Genomic DNA, 25,307 nt, shown 5'->3' with positions numbered 1-25,307 from the left:
TCCCCCCCACTCCAACCTCTTGACCGGGGACTAAAAGGGAGCTCTCTGCCCATCTATCAGCATGGCCGAAATAAAAAATACTGACGTTACCCAATGCTGGCGAGGATGTGGAGAAATTGGCTCCCTCATATGCTGGTGGTGGGAATGTAAATGGTACAGCCACCCTGGAAAACAGAGTGGCAGTTCCTTCGAAAGCTCAACATACACTTGCTGTACGACCCCCTCCCGGGCATTTATACAGGAGAAGTGAGCACTTGGGTTCACACAGAAGCCTATACGTGAACTTTGAAGCAGTTTTGTTTGTAATAGCTACCAACTGGAAGCCAGCCAAATGTCCTTCAGTGAGCGAATGGGTAGCAATCTGGTACGTCCATCCCATGGAATATTATTCAGCAGCGAAAGGCATATACCCCTTAAAAATTTTTGGTTTTATTATTTTTTAATTTTATTTTTAATCCTCACCAGAGGATATGTTTACTGATTTTTTTTGTTTGTTTACTGATTTTGTAAAAGGGGAAGGGAGAGAGAAAGAAACATCAGTCCGTTTCCTGCTGTACGTGCCTAACCAGGAACTGAACCCACAACATTTTGGCGTTCACCTGGCCAGGGCGGCACATACTCCTTATCTACAACTTGAATAGATCATAAGGGCGTTTTATGCTGGTGAGAGAAGGCCGATCTCAAGGCTTCCATACTACATGACACAACATTTTCAAGGTGACAAAGTTACTGAGGGAGAACAGATCAGTGCTGGAGCTCAGGGCTGGGGAACGTGTGACTGTGGAGGGAGCTTGTGCTGGTGGAATAGTCCTGTGTCTCAGTCGTGACGGTGGCAACTCCGGCCCACACACGTGATAAAATGTCACAGAACTACACACACACACACACACACACACACACATGCACACACATGCACACAGTGCATGGAGAAACTGGTGAAATCAAATAAGGTCAGTGCCCATTTCTCGGTTTAGACAATGTACTACCGTAGTGGAAGATGTTATAATTGCAGGAAGCTCAATGAAATTATACAATTCCTGTACTATTTTTGCAACTTCTTGTAAATCTTAAACTATATCCAAAAAAAGTTATTAAAAGCAACTTAAAAAACATTTTTAAGTTAAAAAAAGGGATGTTCCCCACCCCAGGAAAGGGGGATCGGCCACTGGTTTCTCTTTTGTAAGCAAGCCCTATTGTTTATTTTGCCACTTTCTGATTTATGGTCAGGCTGCTGTGGCAGCGTCCTGATGGCTTCAGCTTCACCCTCTGCGTCTCAGAGACGCCCATCTCAGACGAAATCAAAGCTTGAGTGTTCCAGCACTGAGCACGAATGTGTCCCCCTTCACCCTCCCTGAGAAGGCAGCTTCAAAGTGAGATAAAGACTGAGCAGAGAAGTGGTCTCCCAGTGAAAACCTGGGATGAATCATCCTGCTCGCCCTGCACAATCGCTTCTTTTCTGGAACAGTTCTTTGTCTTCTCTGCTCTTCATACAGATTATTCTCTTCACCTTCACCAAAGAGCCCCTCCTCTAATGGAAGCAGATTAACCCTTCTTTGCCCCCTTTCAATCTCATTCAGCTGAGAGCTTTCTGTTAACCGCAGGGCTCTCTCTCGGCCTGTGTCCCCGCTGAATGCTACCAGGCGAGATGGCTGCCTTCCCTTTGAAGTGCTTAGGCCTCTGTCAAACACTTTTTGTCAGACTTGGCCTTGGAAAAACAGTTTTGAAATTAAGCTTATCATGAGCTGCCTGGGTTTGCAGTATGGAATTGCACAAGGCCATGGGCATTTAGGGCAAGGGGTACCGCTGCGCTCACTACCTTAGAGGGCCCCATCTTAATGAAATTCTAGCTTTCCTTACTCCCTTGCTTTCTGAAGGGGTCCCCAGCATCACCTAAGATTGAAGCTGAGCAAATGGGGCTGGTGTCTATGTGGCATCCTGTCCGGATACAAGGCACTCACACACAAGCCACTGACCCCCAGGTCTGGCCTCAGCCCTCAGCTTCCTGCCATGCCCAGACAGGCAGCCATGTACCTTTCTTGTGCCTGGCTGTGAATTGCAGATCCGGAAGGTGTGCTAGAAAGGTAACAATTTGAATTGTTGATTTTCAGTAGGCGTTGCTGAATCTCCTAGTTTTTGTACCTTTTGGTTTCAAAACCATACTGAACAATGGAAAATGAAACCTGCAGCTTATTTTTAGCTGCTCATGCTAACTCATGAGATTTTTCTTTGCAAACCAAATAAAATAAAGTCTCCTTCAGCTCGCTAAATTTAATCTGATTGACTTAAATAGCAATCAAGCCTACTTTGCTGAAACTCTCAAGAGACGCTTGGGCCCAGGTGATGTTTTGGCCAATATTTACTATTTTGCTTAAAATTATATTTAGTTGAGCTTTTTTATTTAAAAAGTTAGCAAGCATAACTATAACATTTTCTTCTGAGAGGAACTGGGGAAAAAGTTACAAACCATATTAACACCTATTAATTCATTTATTCTATTACCATTTATTAAGTACCTATTTGAGTGAAATCTTGGAATTAAAAAAAAATAAATTGAGCCAGTATGTTGAACTACAAAGAGCAGAATACTAGAAATTAGGAAAAACGACTTTTATCCTGGTTGCTGAAGTCTTTCGCTACAACAGTCTCTTCAAACCTGACTTTCTTCTCCCTCAGAGAAAGAGTTTAGATGACATTCTCTATAATTCTGCAAAACACACTCTGGCACCGAGGGCCTGAGGAAATGTTGGGGCACTTTTCGGAGGCAGTGACATTGCTGTCAGGTCACTCTTATTTCTGTCTCCCCTTCCGTGTTGGAGAGGGGGCAGATTTAGACAAAGCCTGCGGTCCGCTCTCCAGACAATGTGTGGCCCTTCTGGGTGAACCAGTGATTGTTTGGAAGACTTCCATCTGTATTTTCCATCCCCAGGTCTATTCCTTAACTCATGGAGTGAGATGTCCAGTTCTAGGAAGCGGTTTCAAAGCTGAAGATACCAGTGGCAGTGGTGGGAGCAGAGAAAGGAGCCCCAGGTTTGGGGTTGGCCAGTCAACAGTTAAGTTCACACACATAGGAGCCGATTTGTTGCGCTGGGCAGTGCTCTAGGTACACTGGGCGATACATGGACCTTGCAGGGGGCAACCCTGAGATATGAGTAAAGACAGGTAATTCCTTCCACCCAAGTACTAACCAGGCCCGACCCTGCTTAGCTTCCGAGATCAGACGAGATCGGGTGCATTCAGGATGGTGTGGCCATAGTTTATAAGACAGGTAATTCCATGCAACACAAACTTCTTGTGCTTTTATCTTCAGTCCAAAGAAGTGAAAATTCACTGAGTTTTGTTAAGCTGCTCTGGTGAGAAGGGGCGCATGGTTATGGCCCTTCTGGGCTACAACTCATTTATCTGTGAAACAAGAAAGCAAATGAGTTTGTTTCCCAGTGGAATCCGGGAATATTTGTTGCCCAGCATGAAGGATACAGGGAGAGGGTCATGCACTCACATGGGGTAGATTTCACCCATCTGTAAGAATTCTTCCTTCTCACCTTCATTTACAGCCCACCCTCCCTTTTCAACCTAGTTGCCAATCTATCTAGAAAGAAGAAACTGAAAACAAACTCCTTGATGAATATGTATTTTGCTAATTCAAGATCTAGAAGACCCTGTTGTTCTACTTGCTCTCCCTGTGGGCAGTGGCCAGCAATCATGACCGAAAATGAACATGCGATGAGGGATGCAGAAAAGCTCTCGATCTCCAAGTGCATGCAAGGTCTTTATTACTGCCATGTTTCAAGTACACTAAGAAATGAAAGCAGGAATTATTCTCTTGCTAACTCTAAGGCAGCAACATCGAAAATGATGGTGAGACATGTAGAGGATATTCCCCCAGGACAGTCTGAGCTGTATGAGGCCGGGGCGGGATGGTACCCACCACTACTCCCTGCAGCCCCAAGTCACCACTTTTTCTCTGTTGAAAACCACATGGTTCACATTCCCCTGCTCCCCCCCGGCTCTTTCCTGGGGGGTAACTTCAGTGTTCCCCAAGGCTTGCTGCCCCATCCTTGCCATCAGGCGGGTATCCCCTCCCCACATCTTACACAGATGCTCATGGATGGGGGTAAGCGCCCCCCTAAGAACAGGAGGAGGCTTCCTGGAACTCAGACTTCTCGGGAATGTCTATTCATTCACCCAGCCCTTCCTTCTACTGCCTCATGAGTCTTGAGGAAGATAACCCTCCTCTCAAATTTCCAGGCAGGGCGGAACCGATAGAGTTGATTAGAAAGCCCCCTTTGAGAGCCATCTGGTTGGCATATAAAATTACTGCCAATGAGTGAGACAGTCAGCTGGCCATACAGCCAGGCAGCGATACTCCAGCCCTTGGCCTAACTGACCTAGAAAGCAGGTGGGGCTGGATGTTTTAGAGTCACTGACCTTCAGAGGAGGAGGGGATGGTAGAAACAGGGGCGAAATGTGCGGGTGTTCACGTATCATTAAAATGATACATTTGAAACGCTGGCCTTGATGGAGAAAACTCTCTTACTCCGGCTGGAGGCTTTTTAAAAGTCCATTTTCAAAAATATGTTGGGAAAGGAACTTAAAATACCAACTCAGGTTATCTGTTCAGGCCCAAAACACCTAAAAACCAGGTCAGTCCTGACCGTTACACTGATTTTCCTATAATTGATTATTTAGATGAGAACAATCTAACAACCTAATAAAGTTACTCACAAATGCTGAACATATTAGATGTAACAGGAAACGAGCTGTGCTGTACTTTTCTTTTGAGACGTACTTTTTAATACAGCCAATGGGTCGATTCATTTATTGAGTGTGTGATCTTGGCCAAATGACCAGACCTCTCCCTGCCTGTCTCCCCATCTGTAACATGAAAAGACTGGGCTTCTCAGGTAGTTTGCTCGAATGGAAATGTAAGCTCTTCCACTTATTGCCTCATAAAACATTTCCAAACTATGACAAACCTCTGATCAAAATTGTTACTGCTTATTTGTTACTGCTTTCTACTCTTAACTTTCCAGCATGGTCTCGTTCGTTCCTCCTGGTTTAGTCTGTCTATTCTGCCTGCTGGCCCAGCATCCCAGGTACCCCAAATTCCCAGGTACCCCAAATTCCCAGGTACCCCAAATTCCCAGGGCCTGGGGAATGAAGCTGGTTCTTGTCAACAGGGGTAGTCGTGGCTCCAGGGAGGTGGGGTCCCTCTTCCAGGAGTTTGCACAGTAAAAAGATTCCCACGTCAGGGGAGAACGTGGAGGGGGGTTTTATCCTGTTAGAATTGCTGGGAAGACCCAGACTTTGGAACTGGTCAGACTTGCTTTTGAATCCTCACTCTGCTATTTACTCCTAATCTCAATTTGTTCCTCACCTAAAGCAGATGGTAACTAATATCCAACTTGCAGGCTTATTGATTCACAATTAAATAACAAAGTTAAATATTGAGGATACAGTACATTCTCAATAAATAGTAGCTATTATAGACTTAGCTTTGATCAGGATAGAAAGCAGAAGGCCCTGTTCAGATCTCCAGGCAAACTGCAGGTGGTCAAAGTAGCACCGGGCTCCCCACAACGTTGGGGCCAACATGTCACCCAGTTGCATTTTCAGCCATTGAGAGATGGCAGCCGTGTTGTTTCCAGGTCTAAATATACTATAAACAGATATGATAGCTGACCTCATAAAAGTTTTTGAACTTTTTAAATTCTAAGAATTTAAACAAAAATGTTATATTTGATAAATACTTTATTTTAACACATGTAGATCCAAGCAGCCTAACCTGATAACGAACTTACCCACCAACGTTGAGTATCTATATTAGGTGTAAATGGAAACCAGCTGTAATTTTTAATGCAGGGAATGGAGTAAAGAAATGTGCAAACTGATCCAAATGTTTATCAACCAAGGATTCCTCTGGGACTCAGTGCCCTGACTGTGTGTGTGTGTGTTTTTTTTTTAAACACAGAGGCTCCAGCTTTACTCATACTTGACTTAAGTTATTTGCATAAGTCATGCAATTTAATTGCAACGCACAGGACCCAAAATAAAACGCGTTCAGGCTGCAGAACAATGGACTGCGAGCAAGTAAGAGCCTTAACCAAAGCGAAGGGCGCTCCCCTCACTGCGGCCTCTATCCTTCTCCGGCCTGCTTCTGCCAGATTAGTTTTGGTTCCTGGTGCTTGACTCAGCCAAGTGGTAAAAACAGGTTAATATTTACATCATGGAAAAGGGATTTGTCTTTAATCTTAATGTTTGTGCATATGTCCTGAGGATGTTAGTGAGGAGCATGAATTTTTAAAAATCAGAAGTGAATGCATACCCTTGCCACTGGTAATCATGACAAGGCTTAAATATTAGTTCAGGCATGAGCATGGTTTTTTAAAGTACAAAACAGGATTTACTAGTCGGAGAACGTCTGCCTAAACAAGCTCATCTGCCTGAACGCTTTCAATGTTGTTCAAATTTGTTTAACACAAGTAGGTTTGGTAAACAGGCCACGTTGGCTCATGGAGCATTGGGGAACATCACAAAATAACCAGCACATGACTTTTAGGCCCATTTCGGCCGAGGGTGGAGAAGGAGTCCTACAAAGAGTTTTGGAAACTGTTTGCCCAGGTATCTGGTTTATGGGTACCACCAGTAGGGCACCTGGCAACACCCCCACCCTGCCCCCATAAAGGGGACATAACACTATTCACCCATCTCTTGGGAGCCCGACATGGATTACTGTCCTTGTCACTGTCCTTTATCACCACAAGAAAAGGAGTCATTGACTTAGTTCTATGTGGTTAGAGTTGATTCCATATTGTGACCAGCGTACAGGATAATAATTTGTGAGTATTTCAACATGAATGCCTAGCTTTTGGATGTTATTAACGGGGAATATCTAAACAGACACTGCTAGCACCAAATGCCTCGGTGATCACTTCATCCTCCTCCAACCTCACTCTCAGGACTCTGCTCTACAGATGACGTTGTATTACATTGGTACCTTGTAACTCAGACTGATAGTCTCTAATTCTCGACCCCCATGGTAAAGGAGGAATTAGCCTAAGGATACTCCATTCTAATTTTCTGTCGCTGTCAGTGCTAACCAAGAGCTCACACAGCAAGGATGTGGGGGTGGGGAAGATGGCTCCCCCATTGATGTTAGACCAGGAGCTACTGTTTCCGTTAGAGCCACGTTTATTTCTGGAATAGAGAGAGAAACGTGCTCCAAAGAGAAGAGGACTCGATGCGGTTCAGGTATGACCGGCCATCTGGACACCCCGACTCGGACACTTTGAAATGTACGGGAGAGAGCTGGGCTGGGTGTTTTCCACACATGGAGCTAAAAATCACTGGGGAAGGAGAGGGAAGGAGATAGATTGAGAGCTAGGAACAAAAGATCCGGTTGTGAAACCTAGTACCAAAGTCAGGATGTTCGAACACATTTTCTCCTTTAAAAAAATTCTGGGAAACTTGAATGTTTTGCTAGCACGATTATTTTTAGCCAGTCCTTATAGAAAATAGAGGCGCTAGAAAAGTAGCAACCCCAGAAGATATTCATTTATTTTTGCATGTGTTAAAATTAACTACCATTAGCATATCCAGTGACACAATAGACAATGAAAGACTTTTGGAGAGATGTGAAGAAGAAAAATGTCAATATTATGTATTCAAAATCAGTCTCATAGCATTTTATAAAAATGTTGGCTTATGTCCAGAATCTAAGAGTGGGGGTGGGTATGGTTTCTTTGTAGCCGAAGAAGGGGTGGAAAAGAATCTGTTCCATTTCCTTAAAAATAAAAGACTTCTTGTTTTATACAGCACGGTAAATGAGATGCTCTTCTGTTTTTTACCTGCCGGCAGGATCTGGAGGAAATTTTTCTAGCAAGCTATGCTGTTTCTCTCTCTTTGGGGCTATGGTGACACTGGTTTTGTAGCAAAACAGTGTTTGCTTATTAGGCATTTCTTCAAAATCCTGAATAAGCAGCTCTTTCCACATTTTTTTTTGTTCCACATGTTAAACATTTCATTGCAATCTGAGCTTCAATTTGTGTGTGTGTGTGTGTGTGTGTGTGTGTGTGTGTGTGTGTGTGCATGCGCTGATAGAAAGGATTGAAAGGGGATGCATAAGAATTCTGAAAGGTTTTTTGTTTTAAAAAATTAATTCCTACAATTATGTATTGGAATCTCTACAGAAGGTGATTCCAATTTATTACATCAGCCAAACTAGACCCCATCAATCTTGAGCAGCGGGGGCAGAGAGGTGCTATTGAAGAGGACACGAAATTTGGTGTTTGAGTAGATGAGATTTAATTTTCAGAAAACATTTCACTCATAAAACAGATAGCACCCCAGTGTCAGCCCTGACCTCCATGATGTCAATGTCATCGTGCAAGCGTAGCCAAGCTAAAAGCCTCAAAGTAAAACAAAGAAACACTGCATCTCAGCACAGCACCATCTCTTCTCCTACAGTACGGACGCTCCCTCTCTATAAATATTGCCTTTTGGATTTCTGTTAATGGCTTGTTACTTTACAATTTAGCCCTTGGAGGGGGAGGGAGGAGAAAAATCATTTTGCACATCCTATGTTCTGAGCAAGTACAGGAAGCTGCTGTAAGTCAACATTATTTAGGTCAGTATCCTAAGGAGAGCTTTTATCGTTCGTGCTGGTCAGCTAGCTATACATCCAGAGGAACTCAGCATCCATTTATTTTTCTGTCCTGATTGTATTCTGCTTCTAAGTTTAAGCAAATTTATTCACATCTGAATACCATTCCAGCTGAGGATGTATCTGCCGCTCTGTACTGCAGATACATTTAGCAGGATACATTTACACGCTTGTGGTTAGAGGTTATAGCGCCTCCGATACAGACAGCTGATCATGCATTCTTCTACAAGTCTGCCGGCACCATTTAGGATTAAAAAAAATAACCTAGAAATGCTACCCCTTTTATAATTTTTTTGACTTTGCCATACCTTAACAGTTTTATTTTTTGTTGTTGTTGTTATCAGCAATTCTATGAAATTGACATTCTATAAAATGCATCCCAAACCAGATACATACTGTATTGAAAGCTTTCTTCAAGAAGAAGACATGACAGTGTTCTTCCCGGCTGATTTTCTTCCTTAGCAAAAGGACTGTCTGATTCTCAGAAGCAGAAGGACACAGTCATTGTGCGGCAGCTCTGCTTAAGTGTATGAAATGCCTTCTACTGTCTGGTTGCAGAATTTGGAGTTGGCTAAACAGTGTTTAGTGATTGGGCTCATCTTGCATCACCAGTTGATGACATTTTTCTTTGTTCCCTCCTACCCAGTTGAACCAGGACTCTGAGGCTGATATGCAATGTCACTTCCAACATTAATCAGATACTGCATTTAAGGTGAGCTGTCCTTTGCTTCCTCCTTCCCAGCGCCCGTGGGCTGCATGCAGTGTGTCTCGTGCTCCTGCAAGCCTAAGATGGCAGGAGGATTAGCTGTGCTTGTGCTGTGTGTGCATGCTGTGTGCAGAATTCATTACACGTTGCCTAGTATTTCAGATGTGAGTATGTAAATGCTCTCTATGCCATATCATCTGGTAGTGAAGACTTATTTTTGCCTCATTACAGCCTTAGATATTTCAACATCACCTTTCAGTTCCGATTCATTTGCTTCTGGATGTTTGCTTTTCATCACATTCAAAATAGGATTTCACCTTTTTTTTTTTTTAACAAAGCAAAAAAAGAAAAAAAAAAACCCTAAAAACAAAACAACAAAACTCTGCTACCAGATGGTGCCTCCCCTTTCTTCTTGCATTTGCTGTCTTTTAAATAATGTATGTTGTATTGTTAATTAATGTGAATATCAAATTAAACACTTGAAACTTACATGTTTATTATGCAGGTAGGAGGCAAGGTGAGATCTATTTTTAACTCGTATGCACCCCACGGTGTGCAAACAACTTGGTTCTCAAATTTGTATTTTCGGTGCTGGTATCAGTGGTTTGATTTTCAGCAAATGTGACAGTGGCCTTTACAGTGGTCAGCTCCGGGCTTTGAACTCTCAGGAGGAAGGAAAAAAAAAAATCAACACACCACCTCCTTGGTTACAGCCTCAGAAAAACCCTGGATGAGAAACTTCCTTTTTTCAATCCTGTTTTCCTGTTGATAAATTCAGTTCTCGTGATCACAGTACATCCAAGCTGTTCTGCGTATGATCTTGTGTGTGTGTGACAATTGCATCTAAAACTTGTGAGCAAGAAGACGGAGAAATCGGTCTCCATCGCGTCACATAAAAATGGCCGAGAGTCTTGTCATGCTAGCAATGCACTAAGTGATACATGCAGGTAGGTTGAAATTTGCATGTTTTATAGAATTTGAACCATACAGCAAGGATATTAGATGATTAAAATATGACTTTTAAAACAAAAATAAAATAAGACAGTTGTAATTTTGGGGGGGTGTTATAAAATTGGACAGCCTTTCCTATTCAAATACTACAGAAATATATAGCTTTTAAAAACAGAAAATGATTCTGCAATAAAAATGAGATGATTCCTTTTTTAAAAACTCATATATGATAGGCGTGGCGCCATTAGACAACAAAAGAAATTTTTTTGAAAAGTCTGTTGATTCAGCTTCATTTTAGCTTGAAACTAAAAATAAGTGGGTTTCTGGAGATAATTTCAAAGAGCGCAAACAAGCTTAATATGAAACATTTAAAATATTTAAATTTTAAGAAGCGGTCTTTAAACGTGTTACATGAAAGATGAAAAATAAAAACTTATATGTCTAAAAAATTAATCTTAAATAATATATAAGAACAAATCTACTGTTTATATATCTATTATATGGAGGACAGGAAGAGTTATAATTTTTAAAGGGGGAAATAATATGCGTAGATGGCCCTGTTAGAAAAAAGAGAGCTTCACTGAATGAAACACAGTCCCTGGGATGGTTCACTGCAGACCACACAGCTGTGGTTCTGCAAATACCAAATTCTGGCACCATGCAAAATAATTTCATAGGCTCTTTGCTTTCAGGTTAACCTCTCGAATATATTTTAGTTTCAAATTAACACTGGGCCAGAACCTGTCTCTTTGGTAACCAAATCTTATTTAAAAATGCAATAACAGATATGCAAAAGATCATCTTACAAAAAAACAAACAAATGTTTAATGAAACATTTACAGTGTTTTCCTCCCCTGTAGAGTCTACACTGGTTTTAGACATTTTTAAAATGCGGTCTTCAAGCCTTAAAACCTAAGTCATATTTCTGTACATATATAGAGAAAGCTTTGCACAGTGAGATCTTTGTTTTTCCCTCCTTTGTGCTTGATACTTTCAAAATTAAGGTTTTCTTTGTAATGTGCTCCAGAATGCTGGTCAAGGTTTGTGTACAAAGGTGTAGTTTCATTATCACGAGTTCACCAGCGCCACTGAAACAAAAGGCATCTCAAAAATTCTGAGAGTCAGAAACTGCTTGTGCTCTTGTTTTTCTTGATCCCTCCATCGGTAACCTCAGAGGTCTGGGCAGAGAAAGACCCAAAGCCAAGCCCACCCCAATGATAAGTGCACACAGAGCCTCTGTGGAAATGTCCTTGTAGGTGTGTTAGGGGGAAGGTGCTGTCAAACCTGGAGCCTCCCTGAGGCTTGTTCCAAGGTGAAGAACCTTGACATTCAGGACCATTTGTGTAAATAGTTGCTGTATTCCAGCAGCTTGTCATATTCCAAAGCACTGTCTGTAAAATCAAACCTCTTACGGGCTAAAGGGTTGTTGTTGCTGTTTTTGTTATGTTGTTTTAAGGCCAACTTAAATATTTTGCTTGAGATCTTTCTCTGCCTCAATTATATTAGATTGTGATTCATCTCATAGTGATTTCGTTCTTTGGGCTGCCATGAAATATCCTTCCTGTAACACCTTTTTTTTTTTTCCTGGCTGTTCGGGAGCCATTTTCCTTCCTGCCTGTGACTTAAATGACTAAGTACATTTTGAATATAGCATCAATCAGAGGATCATAAACTGAAGGGAAATGTCAGAAACCTAATTCAGTATTGCCTATTTATTTTAGTACCAGAAGCATTAACAGTTGCAATAGGATCAAGCTAATTGTTATTCACTCTTGAGCAAATAATGAGCCAGGCATTTGTAATTAATATACTCTTGCTATCCAAAAAGATACAACTACAATGCCTTCTATTTTGATAGGCTGTTACCAATTAATCATTTTGAACCCACTGGATTCTTAATCACGAGATTAAATGGATGCAATGGAATTGTTTTACCAAAAAATGAATTCCTGATGGATTCAACAATGTATCTCTTCGTTATAAAATGTCGATCCTTTTGTTTTTAACTCAAGCATGGTTGTGTCATCTTGGAGATTTTCACCCCTAATAATTTTTTTGTGGCATTGTTCATTTATGTTGCTCTTGGTCTTGCCTGAAAGAATTTTAAACACAATTCAAGAAGCTTGAAAGCCAAATAAGAATTTTGGGAAGTATATTGTACTATTGTCATTCTAATAAATAGACCAGTGAATGGAAGACTAATTATTTATTACTTGGTGTGTTTCGCCTTAATGCCTTGCCTCCATATTTCACAGAAATGTTTCCAAGGCACAGTGCTTTTCCAAACTTACCCATTTACAATTATTATTGGATCTCCTAGATCAGCCAAAACACTTCCCGCCCATTGTAAAGGATGGCACTTAGCCCTTCTCATTGTTCAGAAGGCTACGCTTAACCCGTTACACTTTTTAGCTAAGGTGTTTATACTGGGCAGGCCAGAGCGAGCGCGGCAGGAAGAATGTGCAAACAACTGTTTTATTCTCACCAAAATGAAACAGGCAAATCTGTGGTTTTTCTGCCTGAATGATTTATAGTATAGAGTATTTTCAACTCTTTTCTTCTTTGGAAAATATAAAATGTTTTTCCAAACCTTAACTTGGGCTTTTTTTTTTTTAAACCTGTCTGTAGTAATGATCTATTTAGTTAGGTAAATGGTAAATATTACATTCAATCATCCAAAATATATTCATTCAGGTTGATATTTATTGTGTCGATACCTTCTAATTCAAACAGATCTCATCTCTTCCTACTAGAGTGATGTTGATCTACCCTAATCATTCCATGGCTCTCTCATAGGTAGACTGGTAGCCAGACCATGTTCTAGAGCTGGTTGGCATAGAAAGAAGATTCTGGAAAAAGATCTAGCACCTTTTCCTTTAGTGCTAAGCCTGCGAGTTCCTGGCTGACACATTTATTGAGCACCTATTATATGCCAGGCATATTTCAGAGGTTGGAAATACAGTAGTGAACAGGAGAGATCAGGGTGTGCTTCTCATGGACCTGCCTCTGATGTGGTGCATAGTGGTGGTGGGGTGTGGGGAAAATAAATACGTAAACAGTTGACTAAAGAAGATAAGTACAAAGACAAAAAATAAAATTAAATTTAAAAAAGCAAGGCGATATGTTGGAAGGAAGAGAGATACTTTAGAATTGCCAGCCAGGGAAAGCCTTCCTAAAGAGGTGGAGTATGGGTGGAGACCTACATGGTAAGACAGTTCCAACCAGGGGTGGCACGACCAGCCAGATGCTCACGCTCAAACTGCGCACTCTGCTTTCTCACTGTGACTGCCACCCCAGCAGAGCCGCGCGAGATGACCGAGGACTGAGCCTTATTAGCTAAGCTGCCCCTGCAGTGAGAAGGTGGGTCAGGCCCCAACATCTGGTTTCCAATTCCCGGGACTTGGTGCCACTGGAGTCTTTGCTTTTGACCTGGTCCCAGTGGGAAACAACCTAAGAAGGTACGATGGGACTCTGGACACTGCACTCCCAGGTGGTGATGAAGTTTTGCTGCAGGTTCAGTGCTAACCCGAGAAATCCACGCAAGAAGAGCCTCTCAGAGCAAAAATAAAAAATAAATTCTGGGAAGCTTTTCGCTTTATTTTTCATTAAGAATTCCAGAGTTTAAACTCAGGGCCAAACACTGAGCTAGCCATTTCCTTTCATTTTTTTCAAAGGCGAAAGGTGGAAAGGTCTGTCCCATCTTGCTCATAAATTGTCATTGTCCCCCAGTGTCCCCCCCACCCTTCAGCTCTGCAGGCCTCTTTGACGGCTGGTGCATTTCTAAAGACCTCACTACTTGGAGTGGTATGTATCTATTGGAACAAATAATACTAAGAAAATTCTTCTTAAGATCCAGAACTCTTTCATGCCTTATAGATTAGTCTGCTGGCTGATGAAGGTCCAAGAAAAAAGGGGTAGGTTTGCTATACATACAAGTTAGAAACTATATGGCCCTCTGAATGTTTCAGAAACATCTTCTCAAATTGATTCATAATTTAGTGGACTTTGCTTATCACAAGTTAGAGGTAGCCTGGCTGGCTCTTTATACTTTGGTTTTGACTAGCCGTGCAATGTCCCACTGCACGAAGACTGTTCTAGTCCTTTGTAGAAGAGGATTACCCATTAGTAGGAGAGGGAGCGCCAACATTTCATTTCACTTTTTCCAGCATTTGTTGAACATCTACTGTGTAACAGACCCCACTATAACCCAGGCAGAATGAAACCTGACATGAGACTCCCTATGAAACTCTGGTCCAGGTTCCTACACAAGTCTAGAACATCGTGTGGGCAGGCACAATTGTGTGTCCTCTCAGTTCCAGAAAGAAAGAGTAGTGTGCTGGTCTCTTGGTGGCCTTTTATACTGTTCCCTGAAGGCCAGACTTCAGTTTGGAGCACCTCAGCCAATAGCAAGGGTGTCTCTTCCCTGGGACACTGTGTCTCATCCTTATTACCTTCCAAAGATGTCTTGGCTCCTAATAAGCCACCATATGTCTCTGGCTGCCCTGCTCCAAGCCGGTCCACTTGCATTGCCAGGTGACCTGGATAATGGCTGCCACTCTGTCACATTCAGGAGCAGATGTTAAATTGAGAAAGCCCCTGAATGCAAACATTTGAATTTGTGATGCAGGCAAGATGCTTCTGTTTGTTGCTTTTCCTCCCTCCCTCCCTCCCTCCCTTCCATTCTTTCTTACTTTCCTCTCCCTGGCTGACGGTCAGGGGTCTCCCTGCTGGCTATTCTGCTGCAGGCTCTGAGGGCAGCAGGTAAACCAAAGACCAGTTGCCAAAGCACTTGTTTTTGTTAGGTGATCCCAGCATGGCTCTCCGTGGCCTGAATGTTTCCGTGACCAGAAAAATTGCTCTTTTGATCTCGTAACTCATCTCACATCTTTTCCTTTAATGGCGTCCTTGCTTCTGCAGCTATTCCCGCTCAGGGTTCAGGACTAGCACTTGTGTCTACCCCTCACTGTACTTGGCCTGCGGGGGTGGGGGGGTTGTTTCCTCATTTTGTTTTGTTTTAAAAATGTCAGTGTAAATATTCTTTCTGTGTTCATGAAAAAAGTGAGAGCTTTCATGATTTTCTTTGCAATAATAAAATAAACCTCTCTCTTCCCTACCCCGCCCATACCTACCCCTGCCCATTTGCTGCCAAATGGATATTTTGAAATGCCTTTTCGTTTGCCTGCTAAAATCTTCTACACTGTCTGAGGCCTTGCTCTAATTAAGGCCTAACGGTCCTGCCCATCTTCCCCAGCGCTGAGCGCGACATAGAGTCCGTGCCCCGAGGGCCTTACAAGCCAGCGAGAGCAGAAAACAAAAGCCACCAGCTGAGAATGTGGTTAAATCCCAGAAGAGCAGTGCCCTTGTCATTTTTTCCCCTTCCTCCTGTTTCTTGAGCTGTGGGAGGGAAGAGGAGAACCTTTAGTAGCAAAAGAAAGGGGCCACATCATGGGAAGGTTCTCTAGAAATTGCAGGACATCGGGGAGACGGTGTGGATTAAAACGAGTGGTCATCTGAGAGGCACAGTGGGGAGACGGAGATGCCGGCAGGCCGAGAGGGCGGGGGGGGGGGAGGGCGGGGGGGTCCGAAAATAAGAAGGGGGGAACAAAGGGAGCACTCAGGAGGCAGGCCTGTGGGCGAACAGAAGGAGATGCTGCCGCGCCGCGCCCTGAAGCTGGGGGTGCAGGGTCCAAGGGAGAAAGAATGGGGAGGCGTTTCAGCCAGAAAACGAAGACTTGGGAGAGCCCCAGCTGCAAGTCAGGCTACAGGCCCGCTGCGCAGGGACAGGGTGCTTTGTGGTCCGGTCTGGCTTCAGTCGTAATGTTGGCCTCCCTGCTTAACCGTCCCACGTGGGCCGTTTTGAATAACCTACAGACTGACATCGTTGGAGGTGATTTATCCCAGAGTCTTACTAAGTCTCCATCCCAAGGCCCCTATTCTGCATGCTGAGGGTGCCCCACCCCCTGTCGATGTACTAGATCTGGATTAACCTTTCAATTAAATGAGCAGCATTATAGCACGTCCTGTGACCTAGTGCTTCTGGTCTTCTACAAAGCCCAGGCTGGAGACAGAACTGGAAAACCCATGTTAAGCTGCTGACTGTGGAAGCTGTCCCCGTGCCCCCCCACCACCACGCACCCCCATCCCAAAGTCCTGTTGCCTACCACAGGCATGCTGTTCTGCTTTTACAGCACCCAGAGCCGGTCATGCCTTGCTCTTCACCAGCCCATCCAGCCCCTTGCCTGAGTGCCTGGTAATCCAGCTCCGGTGGATGTTTTGATTGTTTGAATTCTGGGTCTCCAGGAGACCCAGGCCTGACTGGCACCCCAGCACTTAGCGTGGTCACCACCCCTATACTTCTCGCTTAGCCCTCGCGGGACTGTGAACCACAGAGTTCAGTGGCTGTGTGCACCTTAGGCCCGCTTCGTTCTGTCCCTGGGAGAACTGCGGCCCAGGGGGGGGCGGGGGTGTGTGATCTCCAGGTCACTTGGACAGTTAGGTGGCCGTGCTTGTTCCCTAGTCCAGTGCACTTGCTGCCAGTGCTTTTAGGTCAAGAGGAAGTCCAGTTCTAACCTTGGGCATTTGGAAACTTTTTCTAGAAAGGGTCAATATTTTATAGAAGATATGTTGTGGGTATTTACATAACAGCAGAGAAAAATTTCCACAAACTTTTTATTGGTGAAATTAAAATATAATAATACATCATATTAAGTATAACAATAATATATGTACTGCCATAGGTACAGAAGTGACTGTGGCTGGGTTCCCATCAATCTTTATTTATGGACACTGAAATTTGAGCTTCATGTAAATTTTTATGTCATGAAATATTGTTATTCACCTTCTGATTTTTTTCCCAAGCATTTAAAAATGTTAAGAACCATCCTTGGTTCATAGGTTACACAAAAGCAGGTGGCGGGCCAAACCTGGCCGCGGACCAGAGGTTGTGGGCACAGCTTCTAAGTCAGAATCTGCAAACTGGGGGCCCGCAGGCCAGGTCAGTCCACACGTGTGTCTTGTCTGACCTTTAACAATAGTTTTACTTGAATCAGTTACCAGTGTTTTTGTTTTCTATCGATAATGTTTTTAATTGTATTAACTTTTCTCATCCACTTATGTAAGTAAAATATAACTACAGTGAAGTAATTTGGAATCTTAACATTTTGGCACATATTCTTTCTGTCTTTATCTATGGCTTGTGATTTTTTAAATAGTTAAGATAATATTTTGTAGACAATTTTGTATCTTCTTTTTAGTCACAGAATGTCATAGCATAAGCATGTTATGTCATTTTAAAGTCTTTCATTAACATAACCTTTTAAAACTTCATTGTGGAAATGCTATCCAGATGGAAAGACTAGCTTAACGAGCCCCTGCGGCCGTGACACAGCTTCAACAATTCTCAGCTGCTGGCCAGTCCAGCTTCCTGAGATCCTCTCCGGTATTGTTTTAAAGCAAATATCCCGGGTCATATAATTTTATCTCTCAATATTTTGGTCTCATTCTTTGACAGATAATGATACCAAGCGAAAGCCCTTTTCCCTAGGAGAATTTCCCTGGGCAACTGAAGTATCTAGGGCAGGGGTGTCAAACTCATTTTCTCCGGGGGCCACATCAGCCTCGAGGTTGCCTTCAAAGGGCTGAATGTAATGTTAGGACTGGATACATGTAACTACTCCTTAACAGTTAAGTAAGAAGCTCTGCAGGGTAGAAACAAGGTGCCAGGCCAGATAAAACAAAGTGGGGGGCCGGATTCGGCCCTAGGCCTTGTGTTTGCCTCCTGTGCTCTAGGGGTAGAGGTGAACAATGCCTGCCACTCACAAGTGGTCCAGGAAAAAATGATAGATAGACATGGATAGAGTGTATATGTTTCTTGTACTACTTTTGCAACTTTTCTATAACTTTGAAATATTTCTAAACAAAAAGTTTAAGAAATATGGATTACTAAAAAACAAAAATAACCACAATATCATTATCACACCAATAAAAACAACAATTATTGATAACATCAAATATCACAGTCAGCATTCCAATTTCTCCAATTAAGTCATTTTTTAAGTTAATTTTTTTATTTATCTTTAGAGAGAGGGAAAGGGAGGGAGAAAGACAGGGAGAGAAACATCAACATGTGAGAGATACAGCCATCCGTTGCCTCTCGCAAGCCCCTAACAGGGAACCTGGCCCACAACCCAGGCACGTGCCCTGGCTGGGACTCTAACCAGCGACCTTTATACTTGCAGGCCAGCACTCGGTCCAATGAGCCACAGCAGCCAGGGTCAATTAGGTCATTAAAAGAAAATTGTTCAAAGCACAATTAAAAATAAGGTCCACACAGTGCAATTAATATATTCTTAAATTTAATTTTATCTATAGATTTCCCTCCCTCTCTTTTTTTATTCTTGCTATTGCTATAAAAAATTGTGGAAGAACCAGTTTGACCGCAGTTTCCCGCAATCTGAAATTTGACGGTTGCATTCCTTGGTGCTGTTTTACGTGTTCCTCTGTCTCAGAGACCTCGTGTAAATTGTAGTTACAACTAGACACTCAATCAGATTCAGATTTCTTTCTTTCTTTCTCTTTTAAGTAGTCAACATTTTATATATTTTATGTAAAATTTCTGGTTTGGGCTTCATTGGAAAATTCAGCAGCTCTGGCATTTCCACGTGGCAATAACTGGTCTAGGGCCGGGTGCTGACCACCGCCACTCCCCAGAGTGTGACTCCGATGATCCCGTTGGCTCCAGCTCACATCACTTCCTGCCTGGCTCCTGTGGGCATTGGAAGTCGACACCCCTGTTCTAAACACTGCCTCTTCCTGGGCTTTGGCAGGCTTCTCAACACGGCATCACGAGAGGCCTTTGAGGAATGTGGTGGAGATTAGGGAAAATGATTTGGACAGGCATTTTCCTAAAATGCTGGAAGGGAGAGAGATAAGCAACCACATCAGGGCAGGCCCAGGGATGGAATCTGGTGAGTGTCCAGGATGAGTGAAAGAGAGGAAAAGCAGCACGATACATTGAGTTCACAAGGTGTTGCAAGTGGGGGGGGGGGGGCAGAGCGAGTTGGGGATTCCGGTCCCACAGTGGGAAACAAAGGAAGCAGGCGGGCTTAGGAGAGACAGCGCCTCCGCCTGTTTATATGTTATGATAATACTGAAACCTTAAAAAAGAAAGAGAAGGAGGGAAATAAATCGGCCAATAGTCCTAAGCAGGCAGTGCAGTGTAACAGAAATCGTGGTTATTTTTTTTTTTAATGAGCTAGAAAACAAGGAGAGTCACCTAAAAAGGCCACTGGGAAAGGACCAGGAGCCAGGCTGCGGAGACGTTCGAGAATTGGTAGAAATTTAAGGAGAGAGGAGAGAATCTTGGAAGTCATAGGTTTTTGGTTTTTGTTTTGTGTGTGTGTGTGATTAGCAAACGTATTAAAATGAAAAGTATTATAAAGCTTTAGAAAAAGAAATCACATTTAGTTGTTTTGAAAAGAATAAACCTTTCCAGAAAAGAATAAAATGATGACAAGTTGGGGCGTTTCTGGAAATTTCCATATAGTTCCCCATAGTCAGAAGAATGATTAAGAGAGAGAATCTGCGACTGCTGATGAGGAAGGGTGGAAAATTTTGAAGGACAGGCTGATTATGTAAGGTTTAGCCTGTCATGTTTAAAACTGTTGCCATGATATTTTAGTTATTAATAACAATTTGGGGAACTCTACTCGCTTCTGGAGAAGCATTTAGCTCTAATGAGAAAGAAATACCACTGTTTGTGAATTCCCAAGTGGATGTAAGGAGCCATTCATTTGCTAAGCCTCTTAGGAAAGCCAGAGCAGATTTCGCCCTTAACAAGCTGTTGACAGCTTCTGATCAAGGTACCACCTTGGAACACGTTAGCAGCACAGAAAGTGGACTGTGGAGTCAGACCTGTATTTAAATCCCTTTATGTCACTCACCATGTGACCCTGGCAGCTTACCCATGGAAAATTTCGAGCATATAAAGGTTGCTTTACACACAGAAGCTATGATTCTTACCGCCTGGACTTGAGGAACTTAGAGCTCTGAATATTTGACTTCCAGCACTAACAGCCACAACCACTTACACTTACAGAGCACTTACTATATGCCAGGCACTACTGTAGATGCTTCATGTGTATTATCCCATTTAATCATCAAAAAGCCCTATGAGGTAAGTGTAACACTAAAATTAGCCCCATTTTATAGATGAGGAAGTCAAGACTCAGCGAAGTTTAGTATTTGTCTAAGCTTACATAGTGAATGTAAGTGACAAAGCTGGGCTTCAAACCCAGGCAGTCAGAATCCATAGGCCACATTACTTTGCTCTGCCACTTCCACCTTCCAGTCTCAGGGAAGCACAGAGAGCAGTGCCTGAGGCTCCTAATTCGGGTGCCTCCGCTTTGTTGGAGGTTGGAATGATTTTCAGTTTTCAAAAGCCTCAATGAAAACACATAAACTGGCAATGAGACCACGAGTTTCTTTAGGTTGGAACCCACGATTAACAATGGATTTGTAAAAGCTCTGGTTGGCCGTTACATATAAGAAACATTGCAGGGTCACTTTTTTTTTTAAGTGGGAAGATGAACCATTAGTTAATAAATGCAATTTAGTGTAATAGATCTTTCTAAACATGTGGCCAAGGGAGAGAGAGAACAAAGGGTGTTTGGCCCTGAAGATTCTGGGAGCTGCTAGCCTGCATGTTGCCCAGACTGCCAGCCTCCAAAACCCTGCCTTTATTTTCAAATTTCATGTTCCTTTAATTTGACTTTAGGGTAATAATTTTTCCTTGATTATTTAAAATCAAAAAAGTTTTACTGGTTTTGAATTTAATATTGAAATCTACTTTATTCATCAAAATGATCATTTTCTTAAAACATGGTCAGGAACTGGGATGGAGAATGGCAAGCACGGTACTCCAAGCCGAAAACAGGACGTAAGTCAGCAAAGAGAAGGCTTTCTATCCTAAGTGATCACCTGAATCTATTCTAAAGAAAAAAAATTTTAAAAGACGCAGACTACCAAAACACAGGACACGTCGATGGGTTTTTAAGAACAAGCAAATAAAACCGGTACATTAGGGCACTCAGCTATCAGCTCCTCGACGAGTTTGTGGCAGGCCTCAGTAAACATTTTTCAATACGCAGCCCCTGATCATGGAAGAAAGACCGTAGGAGGCAGTCAGTTAGCCTTTATTTAAGGATGAAAACTGGGCTTTTGGCGTGAAATATGTTTTATACCACGTGCGGAAAATCAGTCTAGGTCCTCGGGACAGCCATGGGAAAGCGCAGGTGACACCCCTATTCCTGAGATAAATTAAAACTGCGCTTGACTTTCTCCGGAACCTGCCTGCCTCAAGTGCGCAGGACTCGGAGGCTGTCTGGGATCCCGGTCCGCGCCCCAGGAACCCTTGTGCCGGCCCAGGCCGCGTTCTGACAGTGACCAGGCGGTGGGGCCGTGGACTCCTAACCGAACTGTCCTTCCGCCGGTTCTAAGTTGTGTTTTTCCTGAAGAAGGTGCAGGCGGAGGCCGCTGTCTGCTTGGTGAGGTCTGGGGCCTCGCAGGGCCGTCGTGGGTGCCCCCGGGTCCCGCCGCTGCTCTCCGGGGGCCTGGTCCTCGGCGCGGCGGGTGCCCTGCAGCACCGGCCCGCGGGGCAGAGGGTCGGGCCGACCTCCAACGGGACGGGCCGCGTCCAGTGCCCCGCGCCGGGGGCGGGCCGGGCTGGCAGAGCCCAGCCGCCGGCGTCCATTTTCTGGGCGGTGCTGCGCGGCGCGGCGGCGGGCCTGGCGGGTCCGGAAGCGCCATGGACCCCCGGGGAAACGCGCTCGCGGCGCCGGAGTCGAACCCCGTAAGTGCCTGTCGCAGGGTCTGAGTGCGCGGCTGGGTGGGCGAGGCGCGGCCCGGCCCGCGGGCGCGGGGCTCCGGGCGCGGCCAGCCTGCCCCCGTGGCTCCCCAGGGGGGAGTACCGAAACCTGGCTGGGGAGCCCTGACGCAGGACTGAGCTCCGCGGGTGCAGGACAGTCGAGCTGCCGCAGGAACCGAGCGGCCGCAGGTGCCCGGGCTCCGGGGCCTACGCCGGAGGGGGAGGGGGTCCAACTGCGGAGTCCGGGCAGGTTGCGCCGCAGTTAGTGGCCCAACTGCGCAGCTGTGCTGGAGGGCTGGGGGCCGGGGGGAAAGGCGCACCCCAGGGACGTTCTGGGCTCAGGTCCACCAGGCTTGGGCATTACCCTGACCGTCGCACCTCCCCACCCCCCAGACTGCGACTCGGACCCCAGATCTGACCCTACGGAAACCTGATGATTTCCCAGGTTCAACACCAAGCCCTTGGAATTGAATGGAAAATGCGAAGGCAGGGCCCTGCCCCCAGGGGGTTGCAATCCCAGCCTCCTACTTCTGCAGTATAGTTAGGACTGCTCAGTTGGTCCAACACAACCGCCCGCTGTTAGCCACTTCTGTGCAGGGTATAGAATAATAACCTTAGGTTTTAGATCATCCGCGATTCCACTTTGTAACTCCTGCTCTGCTGTAGGTAAGTGACTAATTCCATTCTTTGGCCCTAACTGAATATCATTTGTAAGGATTTGTTATAGATGATATGTGTTATGGTGCCTTATACATATTTTAACGGTTAAAGACTTTTATCCTAATTAGGAAGCTCAACTATTCAGCCAGGTTCCCGTGGTTGAAAAGCATAGGAGAATTTAGTGCGTGATTTCAGAGACTCTTCTATTGAGGTGCTGTATCTATGTATAGTATTTTTCCAATGGAGTGGGGACCCATTAGAAGATTGTGAAATCAGTTTAGTGGGACTTTTTAAAAAGATAATAGAATGTGTAATAGAATATAGGAAAGAATCGAATAGAGTAGAAAACATGAGAATGCATTGCACACAGTAACACCGTTTTGATGTTTTCAGATTTTGAGGGGTTGCTTATATAATGTTTGAACACGATGGGTCACTGTCAGAAAGTTTTTAAAGCCCTGACTTACAGGTTAATAATCCAGGCTTTGGAATCTATGGAACCTGGGTTTAAGTCCCAGATCTAACAGAACTAACAGTTGTGTTAGTCCCAGATCTAACAGTTGTGTAACCTTGAGAAATTCCGTGACCTCTGAGAGTCTCTTTTTGTATAGCCGTAAAGTGGGGGACTGTCCCCTGTTTTTGAGGGGTATTATGAGGACCATATGAAGTCCCATATGCCAATCACTTTGCTTAGCACTTGACTTATAGTAGGCGTTCAAAGCACATGCTAATTGTAATTACTGTTGCCGAAACATCAAATCCTGGCAGCTAGTCGTGAAACACTGTGCTTTTTTTTTTTTCTTTTTCTTTTTCTTTTTAGATCTTGATGTGGAAGAGATGGAGGACTCAGAACCGAGGATTTCCAAGTGATTTCTTCCAAAGCACGAGAAACTAACTTTGTTAAGGCTGATCCGTTCTACCTGAGGTAACTGAATTTGCGTGTCTTCTTAGTCCACATGAAAGAGGAAATGGTTTTTCTAAGGAACTGAGGGACTCCCAAGGGGCATATGACTTGTGCCAGCGACCCACCTGGTGTGGAGATTACAAGGTGACAGTGATATTTAAGCAAACTGTAATTAGGGAGACATGGTGTGTGAGGCCCCCGTGATGAAGGGTGGACTAGCCAACGGGGCTCCAGCACAACTGGTTTCCCATTTCAGTTCTGCCAGTGACTGGCGTGGGAGCTTCTGTAAGTCTCTTTATAGACCGCTAGCTTGCCTAGACTGGAAGGACCGACAGACATCACTGAGGCCCAGAGAGTTTAAATGACTCCTCAGTGTGACCCAGTGGGCTGGGATGGAGGCAGGCCTGCAACCTGGATCTCAATTGCTTAGTCATGCAGCCAGCCTCGGGGCCTGCCGTGGGGGAAGCACAGGGCTAGGCACTGAGGACAGAAGCACGAAGAGCCCACCCCCAAGACACTTGCAATTTGTGCAGACAAGTACTAACAAGCCAGTCCACTAAATGCTACCTTTGAGGCATGTACAAAGCCCCAGATGATGATGATAACAACGACCATTTTTCAGGCTCGTGTGTGTGTGAGGCAGTGTGTTATAGGATTAAGGGTTATATTTTTATTCGTCCCAACACCCCAGTGAGGGAAGGAAAAATAGATGTGAAGTATTGAATGGTGAAGAGGCACAGTCATCTCATATTGCATTTATGGTGCACATTCTTCTAGACGCAAAGCACAGTGCTAGGACCAGAAAGTGCAAGGTAAAATGCTCGCTCTGGAGCAGCTTGCAACCTAAACTGCAAAGAGACATAGTCAGATGGGCAGTGCCTGACATTCACCCCGCCCCCTTCGCCCGCTTCTCCGGCAGCCACTGTGGGATCTGTCACAGAAAGAGTTGACATATCACAGTTCTTGCCCTTCAGTGCACTTTTCCCCCTTTTTTCCAGTTTAACATAGTCTTCCATCCGTCTGTGAAAACTCCTACTTTCCATTTACACACAGTAGGGAGGACTTCTCTGAATTTATCTGTTTATTTGTTCCTTCAACAAATGTATATCGAGCTCTTACAAGGCACTTGGGCATTCAAGCCCAAACATAGAGAGCACCACGTTTTTACCGTCGTGATATTAGTCATACTCAGTCTTTTAGCGAAGGATCAGCACTGTGCAGCAGACACAGATTGTCCGTTGTTCACCAGCTCTGGGGCGCGGGAGACTGACCGTAAATAGGATTCCAACTGGATGTATGGGAAATTTTTTTAATATTAAAATCTTCAGAAAGGAACTTCTTCCCTTTTAAGTTTTGCTTTTGTCATTACTGTCATCTGCTTTTAGAGGCCTTTTATTTGCACGCTTAACCTGTAGGCAGAGGGAAAAACCAGTTTGGCAAGTGGACTTTCTTTGACTCAAAATGCTCTCTTTTTTTTAGCTTTGGAGGCCACATAGTACTATGAGTGTTTAGAGTAAAGTAACTTAAGATATACTTTAATTTAAAGGTACAAAGTTAGAAACAG

At 44.0% G+C, this 25,307-nt stretch overlaps 1 protein-coding gene across 8 annotated transcripts in view; it reads left to right on the top strand.

The window, feature by feature from the left end:
• ZBTB38 (zinc finger and BTB domain containing 38) overlaps positions 1-25,307 on the top strand; it is a 126,389-nt gene that overhangs the window by 61,451 nt on the left and 39,631 nt on the right. For 5 of the 8 annotated variants that reach the window (XR_008392358.1, XM_053669459.1, XM_037139394.2 and 2 more), the window contains 2 exons: positions 9,306-9,371; positions 23,660-23,764. The gene's annotated coding sequence lies outside the window, so the exon portion shown is untranslated. Of the gene's footprint in view, positions 1-9,305; positions 9,372-22,073; positions 22,165-22,293; positions 22,369-22,435; positions 22,846-23,659; positions 23,765-25,307 lie in introns of those variants that run through there. The other 3 variants (XM_053669460.1, XM_053669457.1, XM_053669458.1) reach the window with 3 other exon arrangements.

This window comes from Artibeus jamaicensis, unplaced genomic scaffold (genome assembly GCF_021234435.1).
Source record: "Artibeus jamaicensis isolate MK-2021 breed Jamaican fruit bat unplaced genomic scaffold, CSHL_Jam_final contig_519, whole genome shotgun sequence".
Classification (NCBI taxonomy): Eukaryota; Metazoa; Chordata; class Mammalia; order Chiroptera; family Phyllostomidae; genus Artibeus; species Artibeus jamaicensis.
Note: the sequence above shows the minus strand (reverse complement) of the source record. Positions and strands in the feature narration are given on the sequence as shown.